The sequence below is a fragment of the Herpailurus yagouaroundi genome, unplaced genomic scaffold (genome assembly GCF_014898765.1).
Source record: "Herpailurus yagouaroundi ecotype Mexico unplaced genomic scaffold, PumYag 100, whole genome shotgun sequence".
Taxonomy (NCBI): Eukaryota; Metazoa; Chordata; class Mammalia; order Carnivora; family Felidae; genus Herpailurus; species Herpailurus yagouaroundi.
In genome coordinates, this window is record NW_024412391.1 from 37,810,750 (window position 1) to 37,827,603 (window position 16,854).

Here is a 16,854-nt window from a genome sequence, read left to right on the forward strand (position 1 = left end):
AAAACTCTAAAGATTATCACTCTGCTCTGTAGACCAAACGTACTGCAGATATTTTAAATGATTAAAAATAATACAGATAGATAAAAATCAGCAGGTACTACAGCCAAATATTTATGCAATCTCTGAATAGGAAATGCTTACTCCCACAATGTAAAAACTGGAAAATGTCACCAAAAAAGTGCTCATTAATTTGACATAAACATTTAAAAAGCTGATGGCTTAAAATTTTAGCAAAATGTAAAAGGAGACAATAAGCACAATCCTATTTGTTACGTCTGGCCAATCCTCTTCATGTGCAAAGGACATTTAAGAACCCGTAAAAAGATCTTAGTTTCCAGGTTCTCATAGGAAAATAGTGGCTGCTTAAATTTTGACCTTTTCTCACATTCTTGAAAAATCAACATTGAGAACAAATAGAGTCACGCAGGGCCCGCTTCTACAGCATGACGAGGATGCTGAAACCACAGGTCAGTTGACGTTGAGGCTGGGAAATAAATCCAAAAACAGCACAGACTACAGACCACTCCCCTCAGTATCCAGTTGGACAGGGACTACATAGAAGGAGGTTGAACGTGTCATACGTATCAACCAGGCATCCCCCAGAAGGAGACGGTCACACCTGGCTAGGAAAACGTTGCAAACGGACTTGAGCTCTGGTGGCCCTGAACTCAGGCTAATGGGGAATTGTGATGAAGGACCTTGGAACATTCATGAGAGTAGATAAAGCACATAAGGATAAAATGTTGGCCATTGTTGAATCTAAACAATGGGTATATGACTGATCACTGTATTTGCTTATATGCCAAAAATCTGACCAATAATTTAAAAGAAACATTTATTTGAAATAAATTTTCAATATCCGTATGAATAAAAAATACTAATTAAAACAAAATTCTTCTTCTTTTTTTTTTTTTTTTTTTTTGCTAGCAGAGGTACTGGATTTACGAGTTCAAGGGTATTCAACTGTGTGCAGTTGACCCACCAGTGAGGTTGGGAGTATAAATTGATCAAACCTTGTTGGAAAGCAATTTAGTGAATTAGTAATACCTTTCTGAAAAAAAATTTGAGTATTTCAAGAGATTTTTAAAACAGCATGTCTTTGATCCTATAATTTCACCCAAGGTGAAAGCTATAATCATAGACCTGAAAAAAGACCAGTGTACGAAGATGTTCATCCCAGCGATATTTATGATAAATTTCTAGACATTCCTGATGTCCAAGAGTAAGAGAAAGATTTTTTTAATTATGATATTTTACATAGAGTCGTTTTTATATGATTTCTGGCAATCAAAGGCATGTTTTCAAATGGAGTTGACGATGTGACAAAATGCTACTGCTAAAGCATTGAATGAAAAAGAGCAAAATAGAAGGTTAAATATAAAAGATGTGTAGTTCATGTATCTGATCTGAACAGCGGTCTTCTAGGCATGGTGGGCTTATGAGTAAATTTAATATAATTTCCTGTATACATAAAATAATCTTCTACAGTAATCATATATTATCATTATAAGATTAAAATATATATAATAAATATTTAAAAATACATCTCTCTTAATTTGCATGACTCTGCTTAATTGCTATAGTAAACTTCATATGAGTCCCACTCTGGCAATTAATCTTTTTGTTCTATTATAAATTCCTAAAGTTAAAGAGTCTCTTCAAGCATTGTTAAAGAGATATTTGTGCAAGAGAACCTGTTTGATAATTGCTATGAAGTTCCTTAAGCCCATGTGAGCATTGTATATACTATTATTACCTAAGAAAAAAACAGAACCTGCTTTTAAGGGGAACTCAGACTACATATCAAAATTCCTAAAAATGTGCAAACTCTAGGACTCAATAATAGCACAGGTAGGAGTTTTAAGAAACTGGGGTTAATTTTAAGAAAAAAATGGATGCATGTATTTTTAGATGTATTTATAAACATTTTCCACATAGGATTTTTTAAGAGTATAAAAATAAAAACAACCTAAGTTTTTATCAGTACGTAAGTAGTGAAATAATATATGGTGATTATAAATGGTGTATTTATTTCATAAAATGAAATACTATACATCAATATTAAATGATGATCTTAAAGATTATTTATATAAACACAAGATACTCAGGCAGTCTATCAAATGAAAAGGCTCATTACAAAACATATATGGTGTGGACCACATGTACTCATAGTTATTTCCATAGAAAAAACATGGAAGAACATTTACCAAAATGTTAATAAAATTTATATATTGATATTTTCTTCATTTTCCATTTGCTTATCTGGAAATCCCACAATTCCTGTTGCAAACATGTATTGATAACAAGAACATAATTTGTTTTGTTTCTAAAAAAGTAAAAACAACATTGATAAGTTTCATTGGCACCTACTAGGGAATGAATATTCAGCAAGTGGACAGTAGGGGGTTTCCAGGAGGGCTATGGCAAGGTTGTTTTAAAGACCTTTGTATTTCTTTTCAAACTACCACCAGCTTCCCCTTCTTTCCTTCCTTTCCGGCCGGGGAGTTCTGCAGAATCTAGTTTGCTTCCAAGCTGGGATGTTTGCACAAGGCTGAGTGACCCGTAGGTGAGAGAGGATGTTGCTGGGGCAAGATACCAAAATAAACACAAGGCAAAAGGGACGTGGGGTGCTGAATGCCAGAGTTTCTGATACTGAGTGCATTTACAGTGCTATGAAAGCTCGAAAACGTGGAAAGCTAACTCATGGACTGACATATTGATGAAACAAATCAGATACAGATGATTCATGCATAATCAGAATTCTCTGGTTTTATTTATAAAATTTATCAGGCTACTGGCATTAGAAGCCTGTTTACAGTGTGCTAGGGCCCCTTCTCATGCTCTCTGCACGTGTGGGAGAGAAGTAACAGGGGCCAAGCTCACCTGCTAATTCATGTTCTTGGCACATTCTCTGGCCCCCAAGGTGCTGTGATTATGCTTAGATGTGGTGGTAGCTCATAATACTATAATCCCTCCCCTGACCACTTCCTCCACCCCAGGCTGGGCAGAAGCAGCAAAAGGGGCCCATCTGTGTTCATAACCAACCAATCAGAATTGACTCAGGGGGACAGCCAATTTGGTTTAGTCCCTTGAGGGATAAAGAGGAAAGAGCACATCTCTATACCTGGGGTATTTTTGGAATTTGTTTTTCTCCCAAATTGTGTTTGTAGGCAAGGGGAAAGCAGAGAAAATAGGGAAATATATGGTTTGACTAGAACCCAAGAATCCAGAGTTCTTGGGTGACAGGCACTGGAGCAAAGATGCTTCTGTTAAAAAGGTTTAGACCCTACATCTCACCCCCAAACATGCATACACATATCATGTATCTGTTTACACTTATTAAGGGCCTGAGAGAAGTCCCCAGGGAGAACTAAAGAAAAAAAAGGTCAGGAACCCTATGAACGCATAGAGACCTACATGGTAAATTACAGGGAGGGGAATAGGAAAGTGGGGATGGCCAGTTCTAGCAGAATCCAGGAGGGGAGCTGGCCCATGGCAACCCTGGGAGAGAAGATACCGTAAGAAAAAGGGAGATTTATACTTTGTCCCATAGGTAGCACAATTGTCTGAGCAAAGGGCTGGATTGGGGATCTAGATATGACATGCGGCCAGGCAGGTGCTGGAACTTATCCAATGCCAGCTTCCCTGGCTACCTGAGTGACTCTGCGGTACCTGGCTCTGTGTAGGTGAATAAAATGTATGACAATACTGGGCACTTGGGCAACTTCTCAGTGGGACCCAACTTGTATGAGAATAAAAAATGAGGAACCTTTGTCCTTTGCACTTGGAGAGGGAGGATCATTCTCTCACAGCACCATGGGAATTGAAATGATAGCAATGAATTTCCTTAATAATGTGTCCCAAGATGCCATGGCAGGTGGCGAATGGAGGTGAATAAGAACTGAGACCAGAGACAGAGCAGCAGTAGCCTCTCCTGCAGAATCCTGTTCAGAGGGACAAACCCCAGCTCCTGGCACAGAGATGTGAGCATCAAACATAGGGAAGCAGGCCTGGGGACTCTTAAAATATCTGGGAGGGGGGCGCCTGGGTGACTCAGTTGGGTAAGCATCCGACTTCAGCTCAGGTCATGATCTCACAGTCCATGAGTTCGAGCCCCGCATCAGGCTCTGTGCTGATGGCTCAGGGCCTGGAGCCTGCTTCGGATTCTGTGTCTCCCTTTCTCTCTCTGCCCCTCCCCTGCTCATGCTCTGTCTCTCTCTGTCTCAAAAATAAATAAAACCTTAAAAAATTAAAAAAACATATCTGGGAGGGAGAAATCTGTAAACAATTGCAAGACAAGTAGGTGGTTAGGAGAATCAAGAACACCTTATTTAATGTTATGAATACATTCTGTCATTTAAACCCAGGTTGGTGAAGCAAGACACATGCCAGTCACACTACAGAGATCAATGATCCCAACCTGTCTCCCCAAGGGATGTTGCAATTTGCATCATCAAATATATGTTCCCCAGGTCGAAAACTACCTCCAGCCCATGTCCTTAATATTTCCTTCAGATTATAATTGTAAAAACGTTGTAATGGGGAGTAAGCATGAAAAACAGTGGGGAAATGAGAGAAGTTTGTGTGCGAATTATGCTAGATTAAAGATGGCAATAAACCTTTGTCTCTTTTCCCACCAAGTGATGAGATCTGTTGAACCACTCCTTGACTTCACTGACCAAAACTGGACAGCCAAACTAATGTTATGTCAGTTCTGGAGCTAGCCTTGAAGAAAAGGCTAAAACTGCTTTCTAAATCTTCCGAAGGTGAGTGGGCATGTATAAAACTCAACTACCCTCCTGGAGAAATCTCCTAGAGGGCCCCGAAGCTACAGAGAGGCAGAGGTGAGCTAAGCTTTCAAGACACCCTCACCAAAACCCTTGCTGTGTGACTGAAGTCTCTTGACCCTTCCCGACCAGACCAGCTGAATATCACTGGAGCAGCCCTGTCATGACCATGTGAAACAAAAGAATAGCCCAGCAGAATTTTGACTGAATTCTTGACCCATGAAATTGTGAGCTGTAATATGAAGGGTTGTTGTCTTAAAGCCTACTAAGTCTGGGGAATTGTTACATAGCAATAATAACTAGCAAAGTAGTATAGGCTTCACATTCCACCTAGTCTACCCAAGTCTACCGAAGACCCTCCTCTTGTTCCCTGGGTTTTTCCTATGTGAATGCTCATTGTGTAGATTCTCCTGAAAGATAGAAGCTCCATTTCTTGGAGAATGCTATAGGGATGTCACCAGGAAGCCCAGGAACGGCTCCTTCAGTGGTAGACAAGGAAGGCCCTTAGTGGGGCTGCTTTACTGCCTTTCTCTTCTTAGAATGTTCCCTGAGATCTACTCAGTCTGCACTCACCATCTTCATATAGGAAGGTCCAACCTTGGTTTCTCAATGAGCAGCCCCTCATTTCGTAGCCTGTCTTAGTCAATTAGAAGAGATGAATCTATCTGATGAGACTGAACAGGTGAATCCCAAAAGCCTCAAGTGTCTGGATTGTTTTTGATGCCTATTATATCACTTTTTGCTCTGCTGAAAATAGCTAATATCTATGTAGGTCACTTTCTTACTCGTAAATTGGAAATAATAACATCTACCTTCCCAGTATCTCAGGATTATTGTGAGATTCAAATAAGATGATGTGGGTGGAAGCTCTTTGTAAACTTGAAAATGTTGTGCGCTTGCAATTTGTTATCGTCATTATCATTACTATTCAGGAATTAGTAAATTATAGATAGTGTTGGGACATGTGGGCTTAGCATTGTGTGATCTTAAGCAATCCAGTTAACATCTCAGCAATTTTCTCATCCCTAAAATGAGTGTTTACTAAATAATATCTAAGGATCTTTCCAGCTCTCAAATACTATGGCGGTGATTTTTAAGAGTCCTTGTTCGGCACAGGCAAAGTTATGCAGGGTATTCAAAGACAAAGGTGAGCCTTTCCTCACTGACTAAAAATCTGTAATGTAGTTGTTAAGATCAATCAGGCTTAAAAAACAAATAATAATTCAAATGAACCTTTTTTGCTTATTTATTTAGAGAGAGAGAAAGAGAGAGAGAGAGAGAGAGAGAGAGAGAGAGTGTGTGTATGTGTGTGTGTGTGTGAGCGAGCATGGGGGAGGTCCAGAGAGAGAGGGAGAAAGAAAGAATCCCAAGCAGGCCCCACACTGTCAGTATGGAGCCAGATGCAGGGCTCAAACTTAGCAGGAACTCAGAGCAGGAACCCTGAGATCATGACCTGAGCCGAAATCAAGAGTTGGACACTCAACCCACTGAGCCGCCCAGGTGCCCTTCAAGTGAACCTTTTATTTATTTATTTATTTTCAACGTTTATTTATTTTTGGGACAGAGAGAGACAGAGCATGAACGGGGGAGGGGCAGAGAGAGAGGGAGACACAGAATCGGAAACAGGCTCCAGGCTCTGAGCCATCAGCCCAGAGCCCGACGCGGGGCTCGAACTCACGGAGCGCGAGATCGTGACCTGGCTGAAGTCGGACGCTTAACCGACTGCGCCACCCAGGCGCCCCTCAAGTGAACCTTTTAAATAAAGATTCCCCAGAATGTGAAAGTCCTTGATGGGAAATTTGCCAGCTACTAGAGCATAATGTGACAATATTTGCTATTTACCCATCCAGACGCACTCTCTGCTCTGGCAGGCTGACTTGTATGGACCACATCAATGTACTCCCTTGCTTCATGGCATCTGATTGGGTTCTGCTAGTCTAGTGGCCCACCAAGAGATGGAAGGAGAGAAAAGAAAGAAGTCAAGGTATTTATTACCTCTGCTTCCTCTCTCTGGGGTCATCTGGAGATGTCTGTTCCATTGACCCAAGGGCACAGTGTCTCTCAAGTCTGCCCTCTCCACACGACACTATCCTTCCAAGTTATGTAGACTGCTCTCTGCCCTTGCCTCTTTGCCCTGGGGATGAAAACAGTTCATCTGTAACTAACCCTGGAAGACTTCACAATCCATTCATTGGGGTAGGCAGCCTCCAAGATGGTTCCCAGGGATTCTGTTTCCCAGTAATCACACCCTTGTATAATCCCCTCTTCTTAAATGTGGGCTGGATTTATTGACTCACTTCTACCAGAATACACAGGAGAGCTAAGATGACACTTTTGAGATGAAGTTATGAAAAGGCTATGAATTCTATCTTGGCCATTCTCACTTGAATCACATACCTGGGGGAAGCCAACCATTATGCCCCAGAACAGCCTTATGCCGTCACGACATGGAAGCAAGGCCTGTCCACAACTATGTGAGTTTGAAAGGAACCTGTTTGTCCCCAGTCAAGTTTTCAGATGAGACCACAGTACTAGCTAATAGCTTGACTATAATCTCACAAGAGACCTTGAGCCGCAGATAACTACCTCAGCTGTGCCTGAGTTCCTGACCACAGAAACTGTGAGGTAATAAATACTTGTTTTGAGCTTCTAGCTTGGGAGGCAATTTGTTATGCAGCAATAAATAACTAATGCACCTTGTAATTTCCCAACATACCGGCTATATCTTTGTAAACAGTCCTTTAATTGTCTTCTTCAAATTATCCTGATTTGACTATGCCAGATGTTTCCTGCTGGGGTCATAAATAGAAATAATATTTCCAGGCAAATAAATAAATTACATACTCTTTTCAGGTTTATTTCCCCTAAGACATGAAAAGAATAGATCATGTTTGAATATAGAAATTTCCCTGAGTCTTTGAGGCTTCTAGATCCCTTGAGAGAATTTGGATTTCTTTTCTAAGGGTGGTAGGTGGGGAAATTTGTGTTTTTAAGGATTTCAAAGAAAAGTAGCTCCTTAGCATTAAGATGAGCAAAGGAGATTACAACTTCTTTTCCATCCAGTCTAACAGACTTTGGACTAAATGGCTAGTGAGTGGGTGGGTTCTTCAAGGACTGGGCACTTGGTATCCCAGACTTGGCTTCCTAAATAAGAGGAATGAGAATGTTCTTAATGGAAACCCATCCTCCTGCGTGGGACCTCACAAGCCTTGGCAGTCAGCCGAGAGACAATGAAAAGTCAGAGGGACAGTGGCATTATATGGTGGTGACAGTGATAACAAACAGGGATCTTTAATTCTTGGGTTTGGAAGTCAGACTGCCAAACCCCTCCCCTCATCTCCTGAACCCTCTACAATGACACCGTGGACTACATAAGGTTTCGAGTTTTGTTTTCTTGACAGTCCAGGGAAGGCAGAAGTGAAGATCAAGTCAATTCTTAGTTAAGGACACTTTCACAAAAAGTAACATTACTCGCACTTTGAAAACTGGGAAATAATTACTAACCTATTATAAAGAAAATAAATGTGATTACTGTAGAAAGTTAAATAGCAGAAGAAACTTCCCAGGTGCCTCTACCTAGGGAGGCTAAGCCTGAAATGTTATGGAAACGCCAGCAGCATGACTCTTAGCAAACCTCACAGGGCAATCACATCCATTACATCAGCAGATTTCTGTGTGTGGTCCAAGGCTAGGCTTTGAGTCAACTGCTCATCAAGGCGCTTAGTACATACTTGACAAATAAATGAATAAACAGAGGGAGGAATATATCTCCCAGGGCTGGACTGATATGTAAAACCACAGGGTCAGAGTATTCATTTAACATATACATATATATTTATGTATATACACATATATACCTATTACAGAAGTAGGAACCCAAAGTTGTGAAAAGATTATTCTCTTCTGCAGATATTTTATATATGCCAAGATTGATAATTGTCCAGTGGCTTGGGGAGTACAAGAGTAGAAAAATACTGTTCAAATGAGCCAACTGTTTAGTGATCTCAGTTGAGAGAGCTCAGCACTTCTTTCTTTCTTTCTACAACGCTGGCCTTGACAATGGAATCAGAATATAGTAAATCCTGCCTCTTTCTGGGTAATGCTTGACTGGTCACTGCTCACATGTTCTCCACGCTTCTCCCTTTTCTACACTTCCATGGCTCACTTCTCCCCTCTATGATTCTTTCTTTCTTTAGAGATATTCACATCCGCATTCCATTATCCGCAATTCTGAAATACCAAAATCTCTGAAAAACAAAAGTTGTAGGAAGTTTAGGGAGAATATGACCTGAAATAACATGAAGCTATTTATAATCTTCATTTATGTTCCTAGTGTGAGACTCATACTTCCATTGCACAAATATTGAAAATGTTCATGGTGCATTATGCTAAGGATATTATATAACATGTGGTATCTGTCTTGTATCACAAAAAACAATCTGAATTCTGAAGCAAATCCTGCCCCTAGGGTTTCAGATTTATTATAGCCTAATCTTCCAAGCTTGGGAAATATTTTGTTTCCTTAAGGTGACTTTGCACTTAGCTGCTTTGATCCTTTATGTGTTGGTTTTGAGGTCTAACTCCCAGAGAATCATTTTTCTTCCCTTGTTTATCAGTTTCAGGGAACCCTTTGCTGTAAATTGACAATCATGGGCCTGTAATAGATCCGTGCGGAAGGAGAGATGGGGTGCTAGTAAGGAGGAGAACGAGGGGAAAGAACATCCTGAGGACTAGCTGAGATTTCAAAGATGAAGTCTGTTCTTGGATAAAGGGACACCACGGTTCCAGGCAGAGATAATCACCCAGAGGCATGGAGAAGCACAGGATGCCTGGAGAACTGGGGGCAGCTGACTTGTTGTTGGGGCTGGGAGGAGATGACAAGTGACTGTGTGACACCTGCCTTGGGAGGGTGGAGGAAAGTAATTCAAGGGTTTCTCGCAGCAGAGAGTCCTAATCCAGAAAGCCAAGCAGTCAGCAGCATGACGAGAATAGATTAGAGGAGGTTGTGGAAGGAGCAGTGGCCAGGAAAGACTCTTGTACAGATCTAGGAGACAGTCTCAGAACTAAGGCCGTGGGGGTACAGAATGGAAAAAAAGAGAAAGTTTAGAACATGGAATCAAAGGCTGTAATGTTCCATATCATGGTGGTCATGGTGGCGGGGGGGGTGGGGGGTGGGAATTAAATCAAAATAGTTGGCTGATGCTGGTGGAGCAAAGTTCACTAAGAAGAAAGTCAAGTTTGGACAGTCTTAACAGCTGATTGCTCCTTACTTTGAAATGAGAAAAACTGGATTTTATCAGAGTGGCGAGAACCAACACACTCTGATGGGCAGTGCATGGAATTTGAGGTTGGTTGACCTGGGTTCTCATCATAACCTGGAGCAAAATATTCTCTAAACCTTAGTTTCTTTACCTGAGATGCAGGGACAGTGTCATCATCGTGACAGAATTTGTGGGAGAGTGCATACAGTAAGTAAATGAGGTTATGCACGTAAAAATTTCTGCCATGTACAAAGTGTACAAATGACTACTAATTACCTCTGAATGAGGAAAGTTGGAGCAGAGAGGTTGAGGGTCTCCCCAAGGTTGCAGAGCAGTGACACTAGGATTCCGATGAAACATCTCTGTTCCCTCCCCAGTACTTCTGGAAAGAAGGCATTGTGGGCTTGACCCAATATTATATAGAAGACAGAGAGAATATGCACTGCCTTATCCCCACTCTTCTGTTTTCTCTTAACATTATTTACCATTAGTAGTTCATTTCTTTGTCTTATGTAAGCTTTTGTCAACATGAGTCTTAAGTATAGACTTGACCACCAAGCTTTAAATGTCAAAGAAATTTGGCAGAGGGACATACAATTAAAAGTCTGCTTGATGGGATAAACAGATGCATTTTATTCAGGGTGTTTTTTGTCTCATTTTCCTTAGGTAGTTAACTTGCTACAGACACTGAGAGGCAATTACTTGATTCAATAAATGGTTCCCACTCCAAGTTGTGGATGGCTATGCATATAATTTATTTATTTTGGAGTTGGCCAGAAAATCCTAGCTTATGTCTCTAATTGGTTTCAGCTGTTTTGCATGCCCTGTCAAGCTCATGGTACGTCGAGCGCATTTTTTTTGTCAGTGTCAGGGCTCAAAAAATGGCTGACCCCAAGTCACTGCTGATGGCCTCACCCTGTCATTGACCAGCTGGATCTAAAAGGCCGTTGCGTATTTGGCAAGCTGGTGTTCACTCTTTCACGCCTACAGAAAAGGCAATCTCATGATGTGAATGTTGGGCAAGCAGGGGTTACAATTCTGCTCTGACTACTTATTGTATTATCTTATCGATCTCTTAAAGATTGCTGACTTAACCTTCTACAGTGTTAAAGATCTCACTTTGGAAATGTATAAAGAGGTCGGCAAGCTGGCACATAGTAGGTGCTCAGTGAATTTGATGTTTCTTGCCTCAGACAGACGGAATGTAAGTGTTTCGGTTGTAAGGGCCCTAGAACTTTTACTCCGATCCAATCCTCTTTCCCATCCCCCTCTGGGATCTTCTTCACATCCTCCTTCATTCTCGAGAACTAAGAGTAGACTATTGTTCCTTCTCTGTAGGAGCAGAGCATAGCCTACATATGGCTCCCAATAGCCCTCTATGTCTAATAATGAACTGGAGCCAGGACATTCTTAAGAACGAGTTCTGAAACCCCATATAATCCTCCTTGGATCATATTTTCATACAAGTCATTCGTTTGGCTAAAGTTATACTGAGACCACTTAGACAAAACATCTACTGATTGATTGATTTTGTTTCATTTGAAACCTAAAACAGGTTTTAGGTTTGGTTCATATACTTTGGTTCATATACATTTGGTTCATATACTTGTTTTATACTTTTTGTGTAAACACAAAGTAGCAGGGTTACTAGGCTGTGAGTTCCTTGTGTTAGGAACTCTCCTACCTAGCTTTGCACATACTATCTTAGCACAGGACTTAGCATGAGTAGGTATGTAGGGAACATCTCTGATTTGTCTTATCTGACACTTTCCCTGTCCTCTGGCCGCATGGATGCAAGTGTGAGCTCCACTCCACTCATCAGGAGTTACTGAACACATGTTTGTCTTTAACAGTTCTTGGATTTTTATTTTAAATGGCTCTGATCCATTCAGTAACTTCCTCGTCTGACTCAGCAATTCTCAAATGACACACAAAATACTCCCTAAAACACATTACAAGCTTATCTCTGAACAAAACTTAGGAGAAGCAAAGTACTTAAAAACCAAATAAACAAAAGGCACGCAATTTAAAGTGTTTGCTCAGCTTGCGAATATATTGGAGATTGCTTATTGGTGGGAAATGACCCAAGAAAAGAAGGCCAACTAATTCCATCCTATCTTTTCTTCCATCTCCTTCCACACAGTTTTGGTATGCACGTGTAAAAGTAATTAATGCTAACATTTATTAGCTATGACTACTTAAGACGCTAGGAACGACTACTATGAACCAAGCCCAACCTCAGTATTTTCAAGTTCAACTCATTTGTTCCCATAATAATCTCATGAAGTAGGTGCTATTATTGTGTCCATCTTACTGGTGAGGAAGTTGGAGCCCAGAAAAGTTAAACAACCTGCCCAGGGTCACAACTAGTGTGTTGTATAGGCAGAGTTTAAACAGAAGTAGTCAGATTTTAACTCTAAGCAGAAGGAAGAGTCCATATTCAATATCTTAGCCAAAGAATACAGGAAGATAACACCCCCTAGAAAGACACACTTTGCCATGGACTCTCAATAGGAAGTACAGCCAGGGGCGCCTGGGAGGCTCAGTCCGTCAAACGTCTGACTCTTGGTTTGAAGGCTCAGGTCTTGACCTCATGGTTTGTGAGTTTGAGCCCTGCGTCGGGCTCTGCACTGAGCCGGACCCTGCTTGCAATTCTCTCTGTCTCCCTCGCTGTCCCTCCCTCCCTCCCTCTCTCTCTCTGAAAATAAGTAAACTTAAAATAAAAGAAGTACAGTCATACATTTCAATGTCAAATGGTAATTCTCTTCAAATTAATGAGAGTGACCATACTTCATAGGCAACACAAAGCTGTAGGTAAGAAAAATATTGAAAATCTCTATTATCATTATAAAATATTATGTAAGTATTTAATGTGTGCCTTAATACTTATTTGAATGATATACTTATTAATTATATTTGCACATGTATATGAGTACCATGTGTGTGTGCCATGCATGTACCTATACTTACAGGGGTATATATTGATAAGTACATAGATACATATGGATGTATAGGACATGCCTCAGACAAATATATATTCATCATATATTTATTTCACATGTATGGGTAATATGACTCAACCTAATTTAAAATTTTTAATGTTTATTTTTGAGAGAGAGAGAGAGACAGAGTGTGAGCAAGAGAGGGACAGAGAGAGAGGGAGACGCAGAATCCGAAGCAGGCTCCAGGCTCTGAGCTGTCAGCACAGAGCCCGACGTGGAGCTCAAACACACGGACCACGAGATCATGACCTGAGCCGAAGTCAGACACTTAACCGACTGAGCCACCCAGGCGCCCCAAACTCAACCTAATTTAAATATGCCATTTGGGGCGCCTGGGTGGCTCAGTCGGTTAAGCGGCCGACTTCGGCTCAGGTCATGATTTCGTGGTCCGTGAGTTCGAGCCCCGCGTCGGCTCTGTGCTGACCGCTCAGAGCCTGGAGCCTGTTTCCGATTTTGTGTCTCCCTCTCTCTGACCCTCCCACATTCATGCTCTGTCTCTCTCTGTCTCAAAAATATATAAACGTTAAAAAAAAGAAAATTAAAAAAAAAAAAAAAACAAGTTCCTTACAGGTGTGGCCTAATATTTTCTTGTTTCAGGCCCCTCTCGGTTCCTATCCTTCAGCATCTCTAGAACAATTACCACTCACAAATGATATTTGGGGAAGCAGACATCTTGTAAAACAACCCTGACTGATGAGACCGGCAGCTAGCACACAAAAGCTTTCCCCTTGCTTATCCAGACCAATGATTCTGCGATATGTTTTATAGGTTTTCCCAAGGACTCATGCTATGAAGTGACCGGTCGTCCATTGGGTGGCCAACTTCTGGTGCAGGCTTGTGTGAGATTTCCCTCCTTCCCCCCATCCCTTCCTCATCCCTTGCAATCAAATTCTCAGATAAAACTACTCATCCATCATAAACCTTCACCTCAGATTCTGCTTTGGGGAAGACCATGCTAAGACAGGCATTATTTAACATATATTTTCTCAGTCCAATTATTTGTGTTATTGCTAAAGTACAGTAAAAATTAGAACTTCAACAAGTAATGTTGTAAGTTTCATTGCCTGTCGAGGGTCGCCGTTTCAGTTTATAGCTTTTAAAAATAAGAACTTTCCGTAGTAAAATGTTTATAGCCTGGGAAACATTTATTGCTGGCCAGCAATGGTCTGGTGATCAGAGCCAGTGAAATAGTGATTTGTGTCACATGCTTCTGGAAAACAAATTGAAGTCATTCTCTAAGCCAGATCCCAGTTTCAAGAAAAATTATATGGTATCATATACAAGTCCTGGTGGGGACATTATGACTTTCAAAGGCCATGCATTTTATTAAATGTATAACATGCCTATGTGAACTATTAATAGGAGTGCTATTGACACATTCCAAATGTTGAGAAAAAAAAGAAGAGGAAGACGATGGAAGCCTGTGGAGTGATATATTGTGGTTCCACTATCAAGTGGCAGTTTCTTTTGCTGAATCAAGTTCAAAATCAGAACACTTCTCTGCCTAGCAAGCAAACTAAGCCATTTCCAAGTGGCTATTAATAACTTGAGCAGTGGAGGAGGAGAAAAACAGGTCAAAATGTCATCTTGAGGCATCGTGGTTATCAATTGTTTAGGATCCTCTAGGGCAGAGTTTGTCACCCCCAACAATATTGATATTCTTGGCTGGATAATTTTTTGTTGTGAGGAGCCGTCCTGTGCACTGTATAGGATGCTTGCAGCATCTCTGGCCTTGGCTTACTAGATGCCAGTAGTGTCACCCACACCCAAGTTGTGACAACCAAAAATGTTTATGGACATTGTCCCCTGTGGGACAAAATCATCCCCAGCTGAGAACCATCAGCTTAGGGCAATGCAGATGCTGATTGGCTGGTGTGATGGGATGCCTTACAACCCAGAACAGAGCACTCAAAATCTTTGAAGAAGTTCTTCTGAGACAGTTTTGGACAATGAAATGATCAAACCAAAGTTTACTAATACCCAGCATTGTGGAGTAGGCAAAGATGAGTAGCCTAAAACAATGATTCCCCAACTTTGGCAGTGACTGAGTCACCTGGAGAGCGTATTAAAAGAGATTCCTGGACCCCACCCCCAGGGAACATAATTCAGTAAGTCTGATATCTTGATGAACTTGATTCAGTGAGTCTAATAATTTGTGTTTCTCACATGTCCCAAGCAATGTTGCACGTCTGTAAACTACCCTTTAAATAGCCTTAGGCTAAAAGTTAGAAGATCTTGACTTTGAGCAATTCACTTATACCATGGAATATCCCATTTCCAGTAGAATAGGATAGATATGCAGACATAGAAGCAGTAAAGGGAAGAGGGAACAGGATAATAATGTATAAAGAAGACACTGGGGCAACTAGGGAGGTCAAGACATATTCGTGTTGAAAGCGATGCCATGTAGAGTCTCCCACTAGATGTGAACTTGTGAACTTCATGTCTTATTCATCTCTAATATGGTAGCAGACACATAGTAGGTGCTTACTTCAGATATTTCAATTATGGTGCTTGCACCCAAGAACACTCTTCAGCTAAAACAGCTCACCTGTACCATCCTGCTGAATGCACAGTCCGTTCTGAACATGAGATCTCCACATCTTACATTGCTGAGCAGACTAAAAGTAGTGCATATGACCAAGAGCAGTGAACTCATTGGGTGGTCAGCATATTGAGGAGGCAGGAGCTGGGCCAATCGGGTTATCTCCTTTAGGAGTATGAACTTTAAAAAAAAAATGAACCCAGTAAATGCCATCAGTGTGGGAGCTAAATCTAATGTTCCTAAAAAACTGCGAGTCCAGACAACATGTAAGAAAAAGATACAAGGAGGCAGAACAATGAGTGATCCGCTTATATACATATATATTCACATGGAAATGGAGATAGGCTAGGCGGTTGTCAATAGATTCTCCATATCTTTACTTGGGAAACTCTTTTTTTGTTTTTCCCATCATGACTCAAACATGCCCCAGGGAAGCAGTCTCCCACTCAGTCTAAGTTGCTCAACCCCCACAAGCCATTCTCCATCATAGTCTTCCTTTTTAATTTCTTCTGAGACTTAATCACTGCTGTGGTGGTTAATGTTTTGTGTCAACTTGACTGGGCTAAGGGATGCTCAGATAGCTTGTAAAACATTACTTTGGGGTGTGTCTATAATAGTGTTTCCAGAAGAGGTTAACATTTGAGTTGGTATGCTGAGTAAAGAAGCTCGCCCTCACCAGTGTGAGTGGACATCATCCAACTCACTAAGGGCCTGAATACAAGAAAAGGGCGTACTCATGGATAAACCCCTGAGGGTGGGTAATGGGTTTATAGGTGTTCATATATATACTAAATCCATTTCTATTAACTGAGTCCCCACTTATGTGCACCATATGGGTAGGAAAATGACCCAAACTATTCCAATCACAGTCCCCAATTCCTCTGTTGCATCATTACTTGGACCAAGGGATGATCACGTGTGATGATTAGTTTTATGTGTCAACTTGACTAGCCTATGGTACTCAGTTATTAAATTGTATGTTAAATCTATATGTAGCTATAAAGGTATTTTGTAGACATGATGGATATCTAAAATCAGCTGACTTTAAGTAAAGGAGATTATAGTGTAGGTGGGCCTCATTGAATCAGTCAAATCAGCCGTTAGAGCAAAACCCGGGGTTTTCCAAAGAAGAAATCCTCTCCCAAGACTGCAATATTAACTCTTGCTTAAATTTCCAGTCTGCCAGCCTGCCCTACAAATCTTAGACTCGTCAGTACCCACAGTTGGGTGAGCCAATTCCTTAAAATAAAACTCTGGAG

The 16,854-nt window shown here is 41.0% G+C and overlaps 1 long non-coding RNA gene across 10 annotated transcripts in view; it reads right to left on the minus strand.

Moving 5' to 3' along the window:
• The window catches only part of LOC121028502 (uncharacterized), an 82,054-nt gene that overhangs the window by 17,863 nt on the left and 47,337 nt on the right, over positions 1-16,854 (minus strand). For 4 of the 10 annotated variants that reach the window (XR_005789259.1, XR_005789262.1, XR_005789258.1 and 1 more), the window contains 3 exons: positions 15,602-15,775; positions 8,645-9,034; positions 6,478-6,921 (listed from right to left, as the gene is read on the minus strand). This is a non-coding gene — a long non-coding RNA (uncharacterized LOC121028502). Of the gene's footprint in view, positions 1-6,476; positions 6,922-7,503; positions 7,580-8,644; positions 9,035-15,601; positions 15,776-16,854 lie in introns of those variants that run through there. The other 6 variants (XR_005789261.1, XR_005789260.1, XR_005789267.1 and 3 more) reach the window with 5 other exon arrangements.